Below are 20,114 nucleotides of genomic sequence, written 5' to 3' on the forward strand. Positions count from 1 at the left end.
TTATTTTTAAATGCCAGACAGGTGAAAAAAACCCCACCAAACTCAAAGCACAGGCAAAGCCCCTTTCCTCTCATTCCTGTTTCCTTTAAGCAAGAATCACACACACAGACACATCCTACCAGGCACGGGGAACAGAGCCCCAGATCTCTGCCAGCAATTCTTTTCCATTATAAGCGTTAATTTTGTGTTTTCTCCAGTAGTTTGGAATTGTTTTAAAATGCCAGACATGTACAGATTTAAAAACAAACAAAAAAACCCAAAAAATATAAACAAAAACAAACAAACAAACAAACAAACAAAACAAAACAAAACAAAAAAAAACCAAAAAAACCCCAAAACACCAAAACAAACTCAAAACACATGTGGGAAAAATAAAAAAAAAAATAAAAAAAAAAAAAAAAATAAAAAAAAAAAAAAAAAAAAAAAACAACCACTAAACTCAAAGCACAGGCAAAGCCCCTTTCCTCTCACTCCTGTTTCCTCCAAACAGGAATCACACACACAGACACATCCCACCAAACACACACAATTCCTGCCTAGCACAGCAAACTCCTCTACCTTATCCTCTCTCTATGCACCCACTTATTGGTTGTTTTTTTTTTTGTTTCCCCTTCACAATTTTAACCACCTTTTTCCCACCTGCCCTAACAAAACCTCCAGGTAAATCACCAAATAAAAAAAAATCAACAAAACACCGCTGACTAATTTAAAAAAAAAAAATATTTAAACAACTCCAACTTCCCTTTGCCTCTTTTTTTTTTTTTTTTTTTTTTATTTTTTTATTTTTTTATTTTTTTACTATCCTCTGCTCCGTAATTACATTGCACTGCCTGATATTTTCATGGAACATTAACTGAAGTCAGGTGGCTGCCCCTCACAGTCTACGCCTATCCGTTACCCATAAGACCCCCATGGACCTTGACATTATTAATAGTCCTATTCATTAAGTATTACTCTTGTAGAATGAGTAGCATAATATTGGCCTGGAGATAGGAACAGGCAGAAGGAATAAGTCAAATTAATTTTCCGCAGCAAACGCCCCGATTCTGTAAATGACATTCTATACTGTTAGCATTTTAAATGTGACACAAATGGCAGGAGATACAATTTGAAAGCAAAATAGTAGAAGACATGGCTCAGGGTGTAATGTGCTGCATAAAAATCCAATAACATCAGTTACATGAAGGAAGGGAATGAACCAACCCGGTGGAGGGGGTTTTTAATTTGCATTTGTTTAAAATGGCAGGTGAGGGAGGAAGGGGAGGGGAGCAGCTCCATGATTTGGGGTTTTTCCCCCTTTCTGCTGGGGATGAGGGAGAAGAAATCATTCTGAAGGAGCAGAAGAGCTCAGAGCCATCCTCACACCTTCCTCCACCTCCACTGCTCTGGAGGTGTCCAGGGGGTGAATCCCAGGCTGGTCCATCTCAAGGGCTCCATCCAAACTCAGGAGCAGCCTGAAAGCTCAGCCTGCCATGGCTCCAGTCCCTGCAGACAGCTCAGCTTGGGCTGCAGCTTCCCCAGGGAAAGGATGGAAAAAATCTCCATCTATGGAAGGGTTATCAAGAATTCCCCAGGACTGGTGGGGTCCCCAGGAGTGGTGGGGTCCCCAGTCCTGGAAAGGGTTAAAAGATGTGGCACCCAGAGACACATCTTGGCCTTGGCAGTGCAGGTTTGGTGGTTGAATTTGATATGAAAGGTTTTTTCCAGGTGAAATTATTCAGCTCAGCTTGATTGAAAAATGTCTCCATTTATGGAAGGGTTATCAAGAATTCCCCAGGAGTGGTGGGGTCTCCATCCCTGGAAAGGGTTAAAAGATGTGGGCACATCTTGGCCTTGGCAGTTTAGGTTTGGTGGTTGAATTTGGTATTAAAGGTCTTTTCCAGCTGAAATGATTCAGCTCAGCTTGAGCTGCACCTTCCCCAGGGAAAAGATGGAAAAATATCTCCATTTATGGAAGGGTTATCAAGAATTCCCCAGGAGTGGTGGGGTCTCCATTCCTGGAAAGGGTTAAAAGATTTGACACCCAGAGACACATCTTGGCCTTGGCAGTGCAGGTTTGGTGGTTGAATTTGGTATTAAAGGTCTTTTCCAGCTGAAATGATTCAGCTCAGCTTGAGCTGCACCTTCCCCAGGGAAAAGATGGAAAAATGTCTCCATTTATGGAAGGGTTATCAAGAATTCCCCAGGACTGGTGGGGTCTCCATTCCTGGAAAGGGTTAAAAGATTTGGCACCCGAAGACACATCTTGGCCTTGGCAGTGCAGGTTTGGTGGTTAAATTTGGTATTAAAGGTCTTTTCCAGCTGAAATGATTCAGCTCAGTTTGAGCTGTGGCTTCCCCAGGGAAAGGATGGAAAATATCTCCATTTATGGAAGGGTTATCAAGAATTCCCCAGGAGTGGTGGGGTCCCCAATCCTGGAAAGGGTTAAAAAATGTGGCACCCAGGGACGCACCTTGGCCTTGGCAGTGCTGGGTGGGTGGTTGAATTTGGTATTAAAGGTCTTTTCCAGCTGAAATGATTCCAGGACAGAGTCAGTGGCTCGTAGGTACCGTGTCCTCAGTGACACCCCCTGCTCTTTTCCATTATAAATGTTAATTTTGTGTTTTCTCCAGCAGTCTGGGATTGTTTTTAAAAACCAGACATGTACAAGTGAAAAAAAAAAAAAAAAAAAAAAAAAAAAAACCAAACAACCAAAAACCAAACCAACAAACTCAAACCACAGAGCTGCTCTGAAACTGAGGATTTGGACATGGATGATGCTCATGGGACCCTCCCAGCTCAGGACAGTCCCTGGGGTGGGGAATATGAATATCTGACCTACAGAATTTCCTTCAGGAGACACCAAAGCCACACACCCACCTCCTCTGGGCTTCTCTGGGGCAAAGCCTGAGCCCTGGATTTAAACCCATCCAAGCCCAGACACTTCAGGGAAAGGTTCAGACCCAGATCTAAAGGCGAATTTTTCATAAAATTGTTGCCAACTTGGCAGTGGTGCAAATCAAACTCTCAGATCTACAGCCCCCAACAGCTGCCCAGAGGATGAAAGAGGCTGAAATTCAACACCAATGCTGAATCCTGGGCTTTCAGCTCTTTTTTTTTTTTTTCCCTCAATAATTTTTTAATATCTAAAGGCATCTGCTCTGGGGGAGGCACAAGAATGCAGCTTCCCAAGCCATTGTGCATGTTTCTTTATTCCCTTCATTTCCTTCCTCACAAAGTTCACTCTACCAAGACTGCAGACCACCAGATAGGAGAGATCTGATCAGGAAAATAAAAAAGAAAAAAAATAAAAAACCCAACCAAAGCCTGACCTCCATTAGTTTTACTTAGGGTAAAGCCCTGCACTGTAGTTTATTTATTAACAACATAAAAACACAGTGCCTTATAGAACATAGAATAAATACACATAATTTCCCCAGAAAGAGCATTGAGCTGCCTTCCTGAGGGGAAAAAAAAAAACCTATCACTTAATTGAAGCAAGAAATGTTCAATCCAATAATCTATAATTAGATATTTTATGGAATATGTTACCTAGAGATGTTTATTTATAAAATGTTTCCATCAATAAGAGAGCAGGTCCTTCCCTTGGTTGTGGTGTTTATGTTGGAGGGAATTTCATTTTCAGTAAAGGATTTTACTTTCCTGCAGCTCAGGATCTTCTCTCAGCATCACCAGGTGCCCCAGAAAAAGGAGTATCAGCAAAGACAGAGCTCAGGAGTCTGGAGAACAGAACCTTCCAGCCATGGAAAGGAGAGGAAAATGCTTTTTAAATTATTTTTTTCCAGGTTTGGAAGTAGATAATATTTGGTCCCTTCCAACCCAAACCAGTCTGGGATTCTATGCTTAAAAAAACACCTCAAAATAAAGAAATAAAATTAAAAAAAAAAAAAAAAAAAGAAATAAAATAAAATAAAATAAAGAAATAAAATAAAATAAAATAAAGAAATAAAATAAAATAAAGAAATAAAATAAAATAAAGAAATTAAAAAAAAATTTTCCAGGCCCTGTAAGAGGTGTGGACACCTGAGAGCCACAACCTATGGCACTGTCAGTTCAAACCCATTTTAAATTATTTTTTCGGGGTTTGGAAGTAGATAATCTTTGGTCCCTTCCAACCCAAACCAGTCTGGGATTCTATGCTTAAAAAAACCCTCAAAATAAAGAAATAAAATAAAAAATTAAAATAAAATAAAGAAATAAAATAAAGAAATTTAAAAAAAAAAAGTTTCCAGGCCCTGTAAGAGGTGTGGACACCTCTGAGAGCCCCACAAACCCCACTCACACCTGCTTTTCCCCCAGATAAATTATTATTTCTGCCAGTTTTGCAGCCCTATTGCCATTCTTATTACAAAGGCAATTTTTTTTTTCCCTCTCCCTTTAATTTGGGGGTTGCTCAGTGCTCCAGCTACTTCTGCAATGTGGGGGAACTGTAAATTGTGTTTGAAAAACTACAAAGTGCAGAATAAAGCAACTGATTGAAGCAGTAAAAAAGGAAAAAAAAAAAAAAGAAAATAAAATAAAAGAGGGAAATGCACGTAGCTGGAAGGGCTGTAGAAAAGAAGATTCTTCATTCATCAAGGTAACAAGATTTGGGAGGGAATATACATGTCAGAGATGAAATGCAGGTGATAATTAACACAAGGTATAGAAATACCTGGGCAGAACTGCCCAGTGGCTTCCACAAATATCAGACTTAGTAAGATTTGTTAGAATTTCTAGCAATTCATGGAATATTTACAGGAAAATAATCTGTCCAGTAGGATTTGCAGAGATATACAGAACAGGGAGGTGTTAACAGCAAATGCTCACGTCCTTTTTTTTTTTTTTTTTTTTTTTTTTTTCTCTTTTTGTCCTAAAAGCACAGTGGGAAGTGCTGGTGCAGGGAGTGTTTACACCTGCTCAAAAACTGCCTATGAAGGGTTTCTTTGCCCTTGCTCGTGTCCCAGGCAGCTCCTGTGGAGCAGAGTGTGCACTGTCACCGCCAGGGACAGGGGACACCAGAGCTGAGCTCAGGAATGCAAACAAAGCTTTAACCAGGGATGCCCTGGCTTCATCTGTGCCACCAGAATGGACAATCCCACCTCTCCAGCCTGCTGGGATTTGGTTTTGGTGAGCAAAGCAGTGTTTGTGGGGTGGCAGGGAGGTGACAGAGTCACACAAAGCTCCCACCCAAGAGCGGATGGTGCACAAAGCACAGGGAGCTGCCCTGGCGTGGAGGCAAAAGTACAAAAATAAAGGTGTTTTCCAGTTTTTCTGGCACTTTTTAGAAGGTGCCACCTGCAGCCACCAGCAGCACACTGGGGCTGCCCTCTCCCCATCCTCACCCAGCGCCAGGCGAGAGCTTGGCCACCATCCGTCAGCGGTGTTTACACTCGGCTCCCTCGCTCTGCCACGAGCAGGAAATGGGGGGAAAATTATAATAATATCACAAATGGAATTGAATGAGTAACAACATTTTCTAAGAACAGAATAAATACAGTTGGCGGCGCCTCTTTTTTTTTTTTTTTCTTTTTTTTTTTTTCCAATTTAGTATTGTTTAATATGCATTTAATCAACCCATTCAGTATTATAGAGTCTATGTACCGTGACACCCTCCTATGCCACAGAGGAAGCATTCATAGGCCATTAGGCTAAAGTAATATGTATGAGGAACCACTTTTCCCCAGGGTGTAGTAACTATTTTTGCTCCCCAGTCGTCCCCATTAAATCATTAAACCTCATGACTATGCTTTCTGAACTCTACCCTGATCTTTAAAAAGCAGAACATTAAAGGGCAACTGTCACCCTCCATTGCACAGGCCTTGTGTTTTATATATTCAAAGCATTAAGCCTTTTGTCAGTCTATACATCATAAGCACTGGAAGAGTGTATGCACAAACAGGAAATGTTTATAACTGATGTCCCTTTTATAGTGGATGTGCGAATGGGCAGGATAAAAAAGCTGAGGCTCGGCTATTTTATGGAAACTGAAGCAACGTGATTTTCCCCAGCTGCTCGCAATAAAACCATCTCCCTTACTTATCTTTATGTGGCCAGTTGCAGGAGAAAAGAGCAGCAGAGTAGCACAGGCAGAGAGTTGGAGGAGTCGGGAGGAGTTGACAACTTTGGATCTCATTTCCCTACTTCATAGCAAAAGTTTTTTATTAGAGAACAGACAGAGAATCTACTGAGAGATGGCTGGGCTGGGCTCACAGAGATTCTTCCAGCTCCCAAACGTCTCTTTAAATGTGTCACTGCTGGAATGCAGTGGAGAAGGAGGAAGTGAACAAAGATTAAGGGTGCAGCCACCTCTACCCCATCCCTGACAGCCCAGAACTGCTCTTGGAGGGTTTTGAAAGACCTTCCATGGCCAACTCTTTGCTCCTCTTCACACTGGGGGCTGCAGGAGCAAGGAGAGGTCTCAGCCTGAACTCTGTGCTGGAAAAAGTCTGGGAGAGCATTCCCAGCTCCCTCTCAGAGCCTTGGGAAAGGCTGCCTTGTGCCTTGCAGCTCCCACCTGGCTGTTGAGAAAGGCAAATAATGCATGCGTTCAGAGAAAGGTGGGTTTGCTCCGGCTTCTGGGATTCTCCCCTGGGTTTTTGGGGAGTAAAGTGCTGCAGAAACCTTTGTGTGGACATTGGTTAAGATTTGGGGCAAGTCACTTCCCTGCACCACCTGTGTCCTGCCCAATATGACAACTGAGCTTTACAGACCATGGATATCCTCCTGAGTAAATTGGGAAACAATGAGCAGATGCCAGGGCTTTTAGCACTCAGACAATCAGGGGACAGAAAACACCCCTTAGGAAAAGGTTGCTGAGATGGACACAGCAGCAACCCCAGAAAAAAAAAATTAAAAAACACCTTTCAAAGCAGGAAAAAAAAAGAGTGAAATAAATGTTAAGATCAGGTAAAGAAGAAACACAGCCCCATATCCTTTAGCCTGTGTTACACAGCCCCATCACCCACCTCAGCCCCTTCCCCCAGCACCACATCCCCTCCCCACCCTGAGGACACTCCCCAGTTACCCGCAGATCCCTTGTAAAACAACAGGGAATGTGAGGTTAACATGACTTAGGCAGCGATAGCCGGCCTTGCAAAATGTCACAGCTTTCATGCTGTATGTTAACTCCCCCAGCCAGTGGTATCAATCTGCAGCAAAACACAGTTATTTCATCATGACATCAGTTCACCTTTAAAGGCATATGGTAAAGCCTGCTTTGTGGCTTGCAGCAGATGAGCTTCCTATAATTACAATTTGAACTGTTCCACAGGCAGCTCTGGAGATAGTGGATCAGTGATTAAAGTTGAAATCACAGGGTAAGTAGTTCTGTGACACCGTGAGTCACAACAATCATCAAAAGACTCGACTCTGGTTTCTGATGAAGTGGAGATAGTGCAGTGATTCAAGTAGGGGACTGAGACTCAAGTGCTGCTACTTGGAGGCAGGAAAAGAGCAGACACATTCTTGAGGAAGATACTCAGTGCGTGCTATTGACTGGCCCCAAGCAAATCTTTAACCCTGAGTCTGGGAGAGAACATGACTGTGCATCTCATTGTGGCGGGGCTGGTGTCACACCTGAGGATCACAGGCTCCGCTTAAATATTCCCTCTGCCCATTTTTTCCTCCCTTCCTTTGATTTCTGGAATAATGCACAGCGAGCACAGGATTGCCAGGATGAGCTGTGCGTTTGGTTTTTTCCCTACAGAATTTTCCTCGAGGATCCTGGGCAGAAGAGATGTGCACTCGCAATGCTGACCCCCTGCAGGAAGGGCTTTGTTCATTAGTGTTATTTTAAACATGCAAAAAAGCCCTGGTTCTGCCTGGCAAAAACTCATAAAATCCAGCCACTCCTGGAAAAATCACAAGTTAAAACATTCCCTTTCCCAAGTGTATCCCCATTAAACTTGGGTGAAGCTGATGCCGAGATAATTTTGGTCCAAAGGAAAAAAAAATAATAATAATTAAAAAAAATCAATGGGTTGAAATGTGCACAAAATAAGCCACAATGGAATTGCCACAGCAAAACCTCCCCAATGCAGATAAGAATTAACTTAATTCCCAGCAGAGAGGAGTCTCGCTTGCACGGACAGTAAAATGAGTTTTAGCACCTGCAAGGAATTGGATCCTTTTGTAAAATCTGCTCCTTCTCAGCCCTCAGGAATGCACAAATCCAGGTGCTGATGAACTTTTACTAATTGTAAAATGGAGGAGGAGGATAAACTGAGGCACTGGGGGATGTCATACCCATGGCTCAGGTCACAGCAAGTGTCACAGAAGTGTCCCAGCCCAGGTGGCACTGGGGAAAGGACCAGGAGAGTGCCAGAGGACCATCCCAAAGGACAATCCCAGAGTGAGAACCTGCAATTTTAAGGTGAGCCAAATCATGCAGCCAGCCCACAGAACCGATTTTGAAGAACTTTCTTTCCTATTTTTTTTTGAAAGACAAAAAACACTTCACATGGCAGGGGAAGGGGGAGGAGCAGCACAGGGAGCTCCAAAGCCACCAAAAGCTGCTCCTCAGAAGGTCCTGGCTCATTGGTGGCCTCCTGCCACCACTGGCTGCAGTGCTGGGCATGGACAGCGATGGATGGAGGGATGGATGGATGGATGGAGGGATGGAGGGATGGATGGATGGATGGATGGATGGATGGATGGATGGATGGATGGATGGATGGATGGAGGGATGGAGGGATGGATGGATGGAGGGATGGATGGATGGAGGGATGGAGGGATGGATGGATGGATGGATGGATGGATGGATGGATGGATGGATGGATGGAGGGATGGATGGAGGGATGGATGGATGGATGGAGGGATGGAGGGATGGATGGATGGATGGATGGAGGGATGGATGGATGGATGGATGGATGGATGGATGGATGGATGGAGGGATGGATGGATGGAGGGATGGATGGATGGATGGATGGATGGATGGAGGGATGGATGGAGGGAGGGATGGATTGATGGAGGGATGGATGGATGGATGGATGGATGGATGGAGGGATGGATGGATGGAGGGATGGATGGAGGGATGGAGGGATGGATGGATGTGGGATGGATGGATGGATGGAGGGATGGATGGATGGATGGATGGATGGATGGATGGATGGATGGAGGGATGGATGGAGGGATGGATGGAGGGATGGATGGATGGAGGGATGGATGGAGGGATGGATGGATGGATGGATGGAGGGATGGATGGATGGAGGGATGGACACAGCTGTGCCAGCTGCACAGAGCCATCCACAGGCTGGGACACAGCCCCATGCCCTGCACAGCTGCTGCTCTCAGAGGAACAGGCAGATTTGGGGAGCAGCCAGCCCAGCTGGGACAGATCTGCTCTCCACACCAGCCTGCCTTGCCCTGGCCTGGTCAGAGCAGAGCACTGGGTGCAGAGCAGGGTTGGAGCCTCTGAAAGGAGTTTCCCAAATCACCAGATGTCTCTTCAGACAGCTCAGCAGCTTGTGGATTTAAAGGTTGTATACAAGATTTTTGCGAATAGCTGCTCTGTGCACTGGTGTGAGGAAGAGCTGACAAAAGGAAGAGGGAAGGAGAGAAGATAAACAAGAGAATGAATGTGACCCACCAGGTGACAAGGAAATCCTGGCAGTGTCACCCTGAGGACCTGTGGCCACCCAACACTCAGACCACAGCAAAGCCCTTGGCTCAGAAATTGGAGCTTCTGAGGAATTTAAAATGAGATTTGCTCCTAACTTGATGGTTCTCATTTTAAGTGGATAAACCAAGGTAAATACATGAACTTGCCTGGGAAAAGGACAAAGTTATTTCCCACTGGATAATTTGAGGAATATCTTAATAGGATTTTCAGAACCACAACCCCACACACTTGCCTAGAAGACAGAGCTTCCCATTTTCCTCATCCCCCCTAGAAATTCTCTCACCCCCCCCCTAGAACTTCTCAGCAGGTTTTGGTGTCCAGCTGGAGGTTCAGGGCCCAGCTGAAGGGCAGCACCCAGCCAGCAGCACTGCTGGAATCCTGTGTGTGTGTGGCTGAGCAGGGAAGGGTTAAGCCCAGGGCACCTCCAGCACAAGGTCCTTCCCAAGGCTGCAGAACAAAGCAGCCATCAGTCTATATTTGCCCTTTGCCCTTGGATCATTTATGACTTATTCTTCACCTCCGATGACCACCTCGGCAAGCTTTCAATCTCCTGCTCTCTAGCCTGCAGCAAGGGCTCTCCCTGCCAAACCCCCACCCTTGCAAAAATCACACCATTTGCAATTAAAAGCGGCTGCCTGGAGGAGGTTTGAGCCAGTCTTCCCTTTGTGCCCTTTGCCTCGAACAGACCCCACTCCAGGCGTGATATCACACAGGGCTTGGTGCTGCTGGTGTGGGGAGCAGGGAAATGGGGACAGCTTTGTTATAAATGTATATTATATATTATGTATTGTATATTATATTATGTATATTATGTATATTATATATTATATTATATATTATTATGTATATATAATAGATATAATTATATATAATATATAATATATAATTGTATATATTATATAAAAATATATCTATAATATATATAAAGGTATATATATTATATAATATTATATATATTATATTATTTTATATATAATATTATATAATATATAATATATTATATATATTTGTTATAAATGTATATTATAAAGTTGGGTTTTGGCAAGATGCGTGCTGTATGATTAATAACGTTGTGGTAAGGATATAGGATATAAGAAGTTTTTTATTTCTGCTGTTAGTAAAGAAAATTAGGCATAGTGGTAGTAGTTGATATAATAATTGCTTAAACTGTTTGTTTGGTTGGGATAACATCCAGTCAACATGGAAAGAAGACTCTGCTATTGATAAAATATGCTTACACTGTCTGTTTAATCAAAATAACATCCAGTGAACATGTAAAGAAGACTCTGCTATTGATACACCAACTATCAGCATCTCCCATCTGAAGAAAGTCTGGACCAAGGCCCAGCTGGAGGTGATAATGAAGACACAGCCCAGAAACACAAATGCTCTAAAAAGGCAAACCCAAGGAGGGACCAGGCAAAACAGTTCCTGGAATATGGAAACTAATTTATGGAAAAATATGAATATTCACAAACTGATGCAATAAAAAGAGTATTTAATGAATGTCTCTGAGACAGCAAAGTGTGGACTTGGCTGAATCCAAGTCACCCAGATGTACTTTGCTTTTTTATCTCCTAATTGTCTTAATTTTTATTATTAAAAATATTTCTTAAAATTTACCAAAAAGTGAACCTCATTTTCCACACCTTGCTATACTCCAGTCTTTATTAGAGAAAAGGTCTGCAGGACAAGGTGCTGGTCAGACACAAAACCTCTCTCTCCCTGAACACAGTCCTGGGGGCAGGAGAGGAAGGTGAGCACCAGGCTCTGCTCATCTCCTTCATCACCACCAGGATGGACGAGGTGGAGAGTTCTGCACCCCCTGCAGTTCTCCCCAAGGGCCAGTGAGGACACAAACCCCACCCAAAACACTCGAGGAGATCAGAGGACATTAATCCATTTCTCATGGTAAAGAAGGAGAAGGGGAGTGGATTTTTAATTTTTTTTTTTTTTTTTTTTTTTTTTTTTTTTTTTTTAGTACCTTCAACACTGCCTTCCCAAGGTCACTACTCCACTCTGGCTGCCCAAACCTAAAGTCAGCCCTGTCCTCTCTCTCACAGATTTTTGGGAAAACACAAACCACTGACAAGCTTCTCCTCTTTGGACTCCAATCCTTCTCAGCCTCACCCTGAAGTCAACTATATCCAGATAGGGCTGATTCCTTGGATATCAAGTATCAAGGGATGAGTCAAAAAGTCAATTAGCCTTCAAAATCCTTTCCAAAAAAACCAAAAAAACCCCAAAAAACCACCCAAAACAAAATAAAAGAAAACAAAATAAAACCAAAAACAAACAAACAAACAAACAAAAAAAAAAAGAGAAAAAATAAAAAAACCAAAACAAAAAAAATAATAAAGGTGAGGAATAGACCCACATTGGATCTAAAGCACTTGCTAGAGCCTCACCACAGAATAATTAGATTATTTTCTTTCACACTCAGTGTGTTTGCACAACTCAGCAACACTTTGAGACCCTTTTTTTGGCAGTGGGGAGGGGAGAGGAGGAGGGAATGCAGCTGCAGGGGGGTTTTGCAGGGAGAAATTCGTGCATTCAATGCAACATCCCTGGGCTCCTCCTCCCTCCCAGCCCCTTGCAGTTGGTGCAGCTCTGGAAACACAGAAGGGATTCCAGGATTGTTCCAGCTTTGTGTATTCGTAGGAACTATTTTTTCCCCCTCTCATGCAAAGACTTGTCTCCTCCAGCTCTCAGAGTTGAAATATAAAATATGTTTATTTTTTCCCCAGCCAAGCAAAAAGAAAAAGCTGCTGTTTTCTGCTGTGGTTTTGTTTCTATTTAATTTTTTTTTCTATTTTATTTTATTAAAAAGCCACTTGCCTCAGCTTTAACTAGCTAATTTTCCTGCAGAAACAGTACATTTCTTTTATGTGTTAATTTTTCTTCCTCTATTTGCACTTCACAGCATGTAGTGACACGCCAGGCATTGAAGAACAAGCCTCTTCCACTTTTTTTTTTTTTTTTTTTTTTCCCTGGGATGACAAATATTCCTGGTGCAGAAGACCAAAATGCATCTGTGAATTCAGCTATATTTGTGCATTTTGCAGGGAGAGGCTTCTCCTAATGATGCAATTTTCACTAATATAATTCAATTCATCTCGTGTTAACCTTTCTCCAGACAGGTTTAGCAGAGAAGTTTTTTTTTTAGCAGAGATTTCATCCAAACCATGACCCCACACCTCCCAATAAAAGGTTGGTCAGACAAGTTCTCACACATTTTGTTTGATAAACTCAAGATGTTTGATGAATAAAGGGGGTTTTTTTTCCCAAAAAAATATCCATCTAGGAAATAATTTGTTTTATCAGAGTTGTTCAAGTGAAACACATGAAAAATTCCTTTCATCCAAATACCAGAAGGGTCAATTCCTGCCAGCACCAGCACAAATAACCCAAGAGAGGCTCTGCTGGACTGGCACAGCTCTTTGTAAATAAGAAAACCCCCCAAAAATTGCAAGTGGAGATAAAAAGAAGCCAACAAACATCTCAAACCACTTTAACCCTGCCATAAACAATCCCACCCAACACACCATTCACCCTTTTGTTAGATAAGGGCTTTGCTTTTCCCTGCTGCACATCACACACTCAGCAAAACATCTCAATTGGGAAATTTGTAACAAATAACCCCATCATTAACCTCGTCCCCCAAAATCTCAGCTCCACTTGCAAAATACAACACCTGCTCCTCCTGTGGGTTCAGCAAAACACCATCAGCAGCTTCAAATGGAGCATCAAGAGACAGAGCTGGGCTCAGACTGAAAAAATAACCCAAAATAATGGGGTTTTTATCTCCTTCCTGAGCTGTCTCCTTGTCTGAGCCTGAAGTTCTCCATGTCCAAAGCCAAGCTACCAAAACACCAATGGGAACTGCCCAGATCCCCCTGTAGAGCAAAAATTCCTCCCTAAAATATCATCACTGCCCTGTCCCTCAGCATCCCCTGCCCCCTTTGGAGCCTTGCAGGGAGCCTTTCATCCAAACCATGGCCCCACACCTCCCAATAAAATGTTGGTCAGCCAAGTTCTCACACATTTTGTTTGATAAACTCAAGATGTTTGGGGAATAAAATCCCCCCCCTGCCCTGTGTCCCTCTGCATCCCCTTGCCCTGTCATCCCTCCTGCCCTGTCCCTGAACATCCCTCTGTTCTGTTATCCCTCCTGCACTGTTCCTGAGCATCCCTCTGCTCTGTCCTCCTGCTCTGTCCCTGAGCATCCCTCTGCTCTGTCCTCCTGCTCTGTCCCTGAGCATCCCCTTGCTCTGTCATCCTCCTGCTCTGTCCCTGAACATCCCTCTGCTCTCTTATCCCTCCTGCTCTGTTCCTGAACATTCCCCTCCCCTGTCATCCCCCCTGCCCTGTCCTTGATCAACCCCCTTTCCTGTCCCTGAGCATCCCCCTGCCCTGCCCCTCTGCATTCCTCTGCCCTGAGCATCCCCCTGCCCTGTCATTCCTCCTGCCCTGTCCCTCAGCATCCCCCTGCCCTTCTGCATCCCTCTTCCCTGTTATCCCTTCTTTCCTGTCCCTGAGCATCCCCCTGTCCCTGTCCTCAGCATCCCCTTGCCCCCTTTGGAGCCTTGCAGGGAGCCTTTCATCCAAACCATAAAATGTTGGTCAGCCAAGTTCTCACACATTTTCTTTCATAAACTCAAGATGTTTGGGGAATAAAATCCCCCCTTGCCCTGTGTCCCTCTGCATCCCCTTGCCCTGTCATCCCTCCTGCCCTGTCCCTGAGCATCCTTCTGCTCTGTCATCCCTCCTGCACTGTCTCTGAGCATCCCCTTGCTCTGTCATCCTCCTGCTCTGTCCCTGAACATCCCTCTGCTCTCTTATCCCTCCTGCTCTGTCCCTCTGCATCCCTCTGTCCCTGAAGATCCCCCTGTCCCTCTGCATCCTGTTATCCCTGTTACCCCGCCTGCCCTGTCCCTAAACATCTCCCCTGCCCTGTCCCTCAGCATCCCCCTGTCCTTCTGCATCCCTCTGCCCTGTTATCCCTTCTTTCCTGTCCCTGAACATCCCTCTGCCCCCTTTAGAGCCTTGCAGGGAGCCTTTCATCCAAACCATAAAATGTTGGTCAGCCAAGTTCTCACACATTTTCTTTCATAAACTCAAGATGTTTGGGGAATAAAATCCCCCCTTGCCCTGTCATCCCTCCTGCACTGTTCCTGAGCATCCCTCTGCTCTGTCATCCTCCTGTCCTGCCCCTGAACATCCCCTTGCTCTGTCATCCTCCTGTTCTGTCCCTGCCCCTCACCACCACCTTTGCCCCTTCCCTGGTGTCACAGGGAAGATTTTTTTACCCCTGCAATGTGAACACAACTTTCCTTCCCCGAGCCCCAGTTTGCTGAGTATCAACATTTGCCTTCCCCCCTCTCTCTCTCCTCTGCTGACAACTGTTAATTTTGTCACATCAGCCACTTTGGTAAGATTTCACTTTGCTCTTCTGCTCCAGCCGTTGCAGCTCGATAATAAATCAACAGCCCTGGAGGCTCCACGTGCAGTGCAAAGGCCTTTATGGTGCATGTGAAGATGGGAATCTTTACATTTTTAAGTAGGGCTTTGTCACGTTCGGGAGGGGTAATAAAAGAATTTACATTTTGACTTTCAGGAGGGAAAATGTGGTGGGAAAAGGCTGCTGCTGGAGCTTGCTCAGGATGCTCGCCATGCCTCAGGGCCCACCGAGGTCACACTGCACTTCCCAGGCAGAACCTCAGCTCTGCCAGGCAAAAAAAAGGGTTTGTAACCTTCCCTGAGGATGCAGAGAGCAGCCCCAGTGGGGACAAATCCTGTATCCCTTATGGGGACAAATACTGCATCCCTCATAGGGACAAATCCCTCATCCCTCGTGGGGACAAATCCTGTATCCCTCATGGGGACAAATCCTGTATCCCTCATGGGGACAAATCCCTCATCCCTCATGGGGACAAATCCCTCATCCCTCATCCTTCTCCAAAGACAAAAACTTCCCCCAGTAAGTGATTTCTGGTGTCATTCAGGAGAATTTTGAGATTTGCTCTCCTTTATGCATATCATCCCTGCACCATCAACAGCTTCAAACGGAACATCAAGAGCCAGAGCTGGGCTCAAAGTGAAAAAATAACACAAAATAAGAGGGTTTGCATCCCCTTCCTGAGCTGTCTCCTTGTCTGAGCCTAAAATTCTCCATGTCCAAACCAAACTACCACAGAGACCAATGGGAACTGCCCAGGTCCTCCTGTGGAGCAACAATTCCTCCCTAAAATATCACCCCATCATGGGAGTGAGAGAGGGCAAAGCACCACAGGGTTTGTCCCCTTCCTTTTGCAATCTCTTCCCCCTGGAAAAGATTTTTTTGTACTCACAGGTCAAAGCCTGAGGGGTACAGGGCTTTCCTCTCATAACCAGAGAGGAGAGATTGGATGCCTTTTTGTGCAGCTGATTCCAGGTTTAACTAGACCTCCCTTTTGGAATTTATACACCCCCTGCAAGGAGAACAGCAGGACTCACACCCTCCAAGGGTGAGGAATTCCACAACCTAACTGAGATAAATATTTATCTTTTTATACAAACAAAACCACCTTTCCTAAAAGTGGGAGCAGAACAAAAGCATTGAGGCCCAAATCTGGCGTGTGTCTGTGCATCAGGCACAAGGCAGCACTGAATTCTTTGAAATTCCTCCCAGGATCGGTGGCAGACAGCCTTGGCATCCCAAAGGGAACATGATTCCCTGCCTGCCTCCAGCAGCCCGAGGGAACAGAGGGAGCCAGATGGCAGTGGAGGCTCTGAAAGTGCTGGAGGCACCGAGGGAGGGACAGTTTTCTCCCTGCCCTGCCTGGGATTGCTCCGGGGAAGGAACAGCTTCTCCCCTGTCCTGTCCCAGGATTGCTCCAGTCGAGGGAACCGGGGAAGGGACAGTTTTCCCCCTGCCCTGCCCAGGGATTGCTCCAGGGGAGGAACAGCATCTCCCTGCTCCAGCCGGTGGCACCGAGGGAAGGACATCTTCTCCCCTGCCCTGCCTGGGATTGCTCCTGCAGAGGGCACAGAGGGAGGGACAGTTTCCCCCCTGCCTTGCCCCGGGGGAATCTCCGGCCAAGAGCACAGAGGGAGGAACAGCAACCCCCTGCCCTGCCCAGGGATTGCTCCAGCCGAGGGCACAGAGGGAGGGACAGCTTCTCCCCTGTCCTGTCCCAGGATTACTCCAGGGGAGGGACAGATTTCCCCCTGTCCTGCCGGGATTGCTCCTGGGGAGGGACAGCTTCTCCCTTGTCCTGCCCAGGGATTGCTCCAGCCAAGGGCACAGAGGGAGGGACAGCACAGCATCCCCTGCCCTGCCCAGGGATTGCTCCTGGGGAGGGAACCGGTGCAGGGACAGCATCCCCCTGCCCTACCCAGGGATTGCTCAGAGGGAGGGACAGCATCCCCTGTCCTGCCCTGGGGAGGGACAGCATCCCCTGCCCTACCCAGGGATTGCTCCGGGGGAGGAACAGCATCCCCTGTCCTGCCCAGGGGAAGGACAGCATCCCCTGCCCTGCCCAGGGGAGGGACAGCATCCCCTGTCCTGCCCAGGGGAATCTCCAGCCGGGGACACCAAAGCAGCCAGCAGAAAGCTCTCGGTGACCGGCAGCTCGTGTAAAATGCGGCAGCCGGTTCTGAGCTCCCGCTAAAAGGACTCTGAGCGTTCCCAGGGGCGGGAGGTGCCAGGGCTGGGCTTTAATGGCTCTGCCGGATCCTGCTCAGGGTGGGGATTGTGCCTTGGAGAGGGGCAGGGCCCCCTCTCTGCCCCTGGGGGTGATCACCTCACGCACATATTATTCCTCACAATAATCCTACTGCTTTTAATTAGTGTGTTGTAAAAGGAAAAGAAGCATCGCACCTCCGAGGGGAAAAGGAGGAGGGAAGAGAAGAGGATAAGAGGGGAGGAAAAAAAAAAAAAAAAAAAAAAACACACACCACCCCAAAAAACCCACCAAAAAACACCAAAAAAAAAAAAAAAAAACCACAAAAACAAAACAAACAACAAAAAAAACCCCCACAAAAAACACCAAAAAAACCCAACCCAACCCAAACCAAACAAAAAAAAAAAACCCAACCAAACAAAAAACCACAAAAAAAACAAAAAAAACCCCAAAAAACACCAAAAAAAAGCACAAAACCAAAACAAACAACAAAAAAAACCCACAAAAAAACCCAACCCAAACCAAACCAAAAAACAAAACAAAACAAAAACCAAAAAAAACCCAAAAACAAACAAAAAAAACCCCCCAGCACAGAGGATTCTGTCCAACTTTTTCCCAAAAGCTTAATAGATTTTTAAATAGGGTTATTAACACCACCTATGAATTATTTTTAGGGGAGACCTAATTATATATAATAAAAAAACCCAAAACCCAGTTAATTATGTTCCCTGAACTCGCCTTGACACAGGTGAAACAAGATCTCTAAATGCGGGAGGATTGAAAAGCGAATCGCTTCAAACAAAGAATCAATGAGTATTATTGCAGAACCAATTGAACAATTACTTCTTTAATTGTCGGCTCCCTGCTTCCTTCACTTAACCACAGGATGGATCAGCAGAGTTACTTCACCTCCTCCTGCAGGAACTAAAATACTCTGGGAGCAGAAAGGAAGAGCTGGAGGTGAATTCCAATGGGAGACCTGGGACAAGGTGAGTTTTCTTTTTAGGATGTGCAGGGACTCAGCCTGGAGATGCCAGGGGGATTTAAACATTCTAAACACACATATCCCCCAAAAAAATCCGCTGGGAAAAGCCCAGCCTGGAGCATATAATATAAAATAATTATATATAAATAATATATATAGTTATATATAAAAATATATATTATATATAAAGAATATATATAATTATATATATACAAATATATATTATATATAAATAATATATATAATTATATATACAAATATATATTATATATAAATAATATATATAATTATATATATACAAATATATGTTATATATAAATTATATATATAAATTATATATACAAATATATATTATATATAAATAATATATATAATTATATATATATACAGATATATATTATATATATAAATAATATATAATTATAATTATATATTATATATAGAAATAATATATATATTATATATATACAAATATAAATATATATATAAATAATAATTTATATAAATATAAATATATATATATACAAATGTATATTATAAAGTTGTATTTTCGCAAGGTGTGTGCTATATGATTAATAATATTGTGGTAAAGATGTAAGTTTTTTATTTCTGCTATTTGTAAAAGAAAATTTGGCATAGTGGTAGTAGTTGATATAGTAATTGCTTAAACTTATAGTATAAATTATACTATAAGTTAAACTTAAACTATAAGTTATACTTAAACTTATACTATAAATTATAGTAATTGCTTATCCCTGTTTGGTCGGGATAACACCCAGTGAACATGGAAAGAAGACTCTGCTATTGATAAAATATGCTTAAACTGTCTGTTTAATCAAAATAACACGCAGTGAACATGTAAAGAAGACTCTGCTATTGATACACCAACTATCAGCATCTCCCATCTGAGGAAAGTCTGGGCCAAGGCCCAGCTGGAGGTGACAATGAAGACACAGCCCAGAAACACAAATGCTCTAAAAAGGCAAACCCAAGGAGGGACCAGGCAAAACAGTGCCTGAAATATATAAACTAATTTATGAGAAAATGTGAATATTCAACAGATTGATACAATAGAAAAAGTATTTAAAGAATGTCTCTTATATAGCAGTGTGGATTTGGCTGAATGCCATGTCACCCAGCCATACTTTGCTTTTTTATCTCCTAATTGTCTTATTTTTTATTATTAAACCTATCTCTTAAAATTTACGGAAAAAGCAAACCTTATTTTTCCCAGCAGGATTGGGAGCACTTTACCCACCGTGCTGATGCACTGAAGGGATTTTATCTCTGCCTGCACCCAGCCAGGAGCACAACAGAGCCTCCTGCAGCCTCCTCGGCAAAGTGTTCCCTCAGCCAGAGCTAAAACAGAACTACAAACAGTGTCAGAAATAGAAATAAATCCCATCCCAGGCTGGGGGAAGCTCCTGCTCCACATCACACAGAAGAACTCACACTAAATTGTGCATAAAGCTGAATTTCCACCATTACATTGATGATGTGGCAAGTTCAAGCTGCACCAAGAGATGGATCAAGAGTGCACAAGTGGTTTGGTTGTAACCAGAATTTGGAGCTCTGACAGCAAAAGGGTTTCTGGTGGTTCCTGCCCCAGGTCCAGCCCCTCCAGCCACAGCAAATGACAGAAAAGTGCTCTTGAACGAGTCAATAAAATGCTCCAAATACACAAGTAATCTTTTCTATCGGCAGCTATTGCTGGGAACCAGGCCTGGCAGTTATCGGAGAATAAACACAGCTTGGCAATGAAGGTAATAACAATGGGATACACTTAAAAAATAAATAAATATATAAAAATCCCATTTTTAGTCTAGAGAAACGAGCATTTCTGTGCTCAGGAGGCAGAGAGCAG

The sequence above is a fragment of the Zosterops lateralis genome (genome assembly GCF_965231275.1).
Source record: "Zosterops lateralis genome assembly, chromosome: 19".
NCBI lineage: Eukaryota > Metazoa > Chordata > Aves > Passeriformes > Zosteropidae > Zosterops > Zosterops lateralis.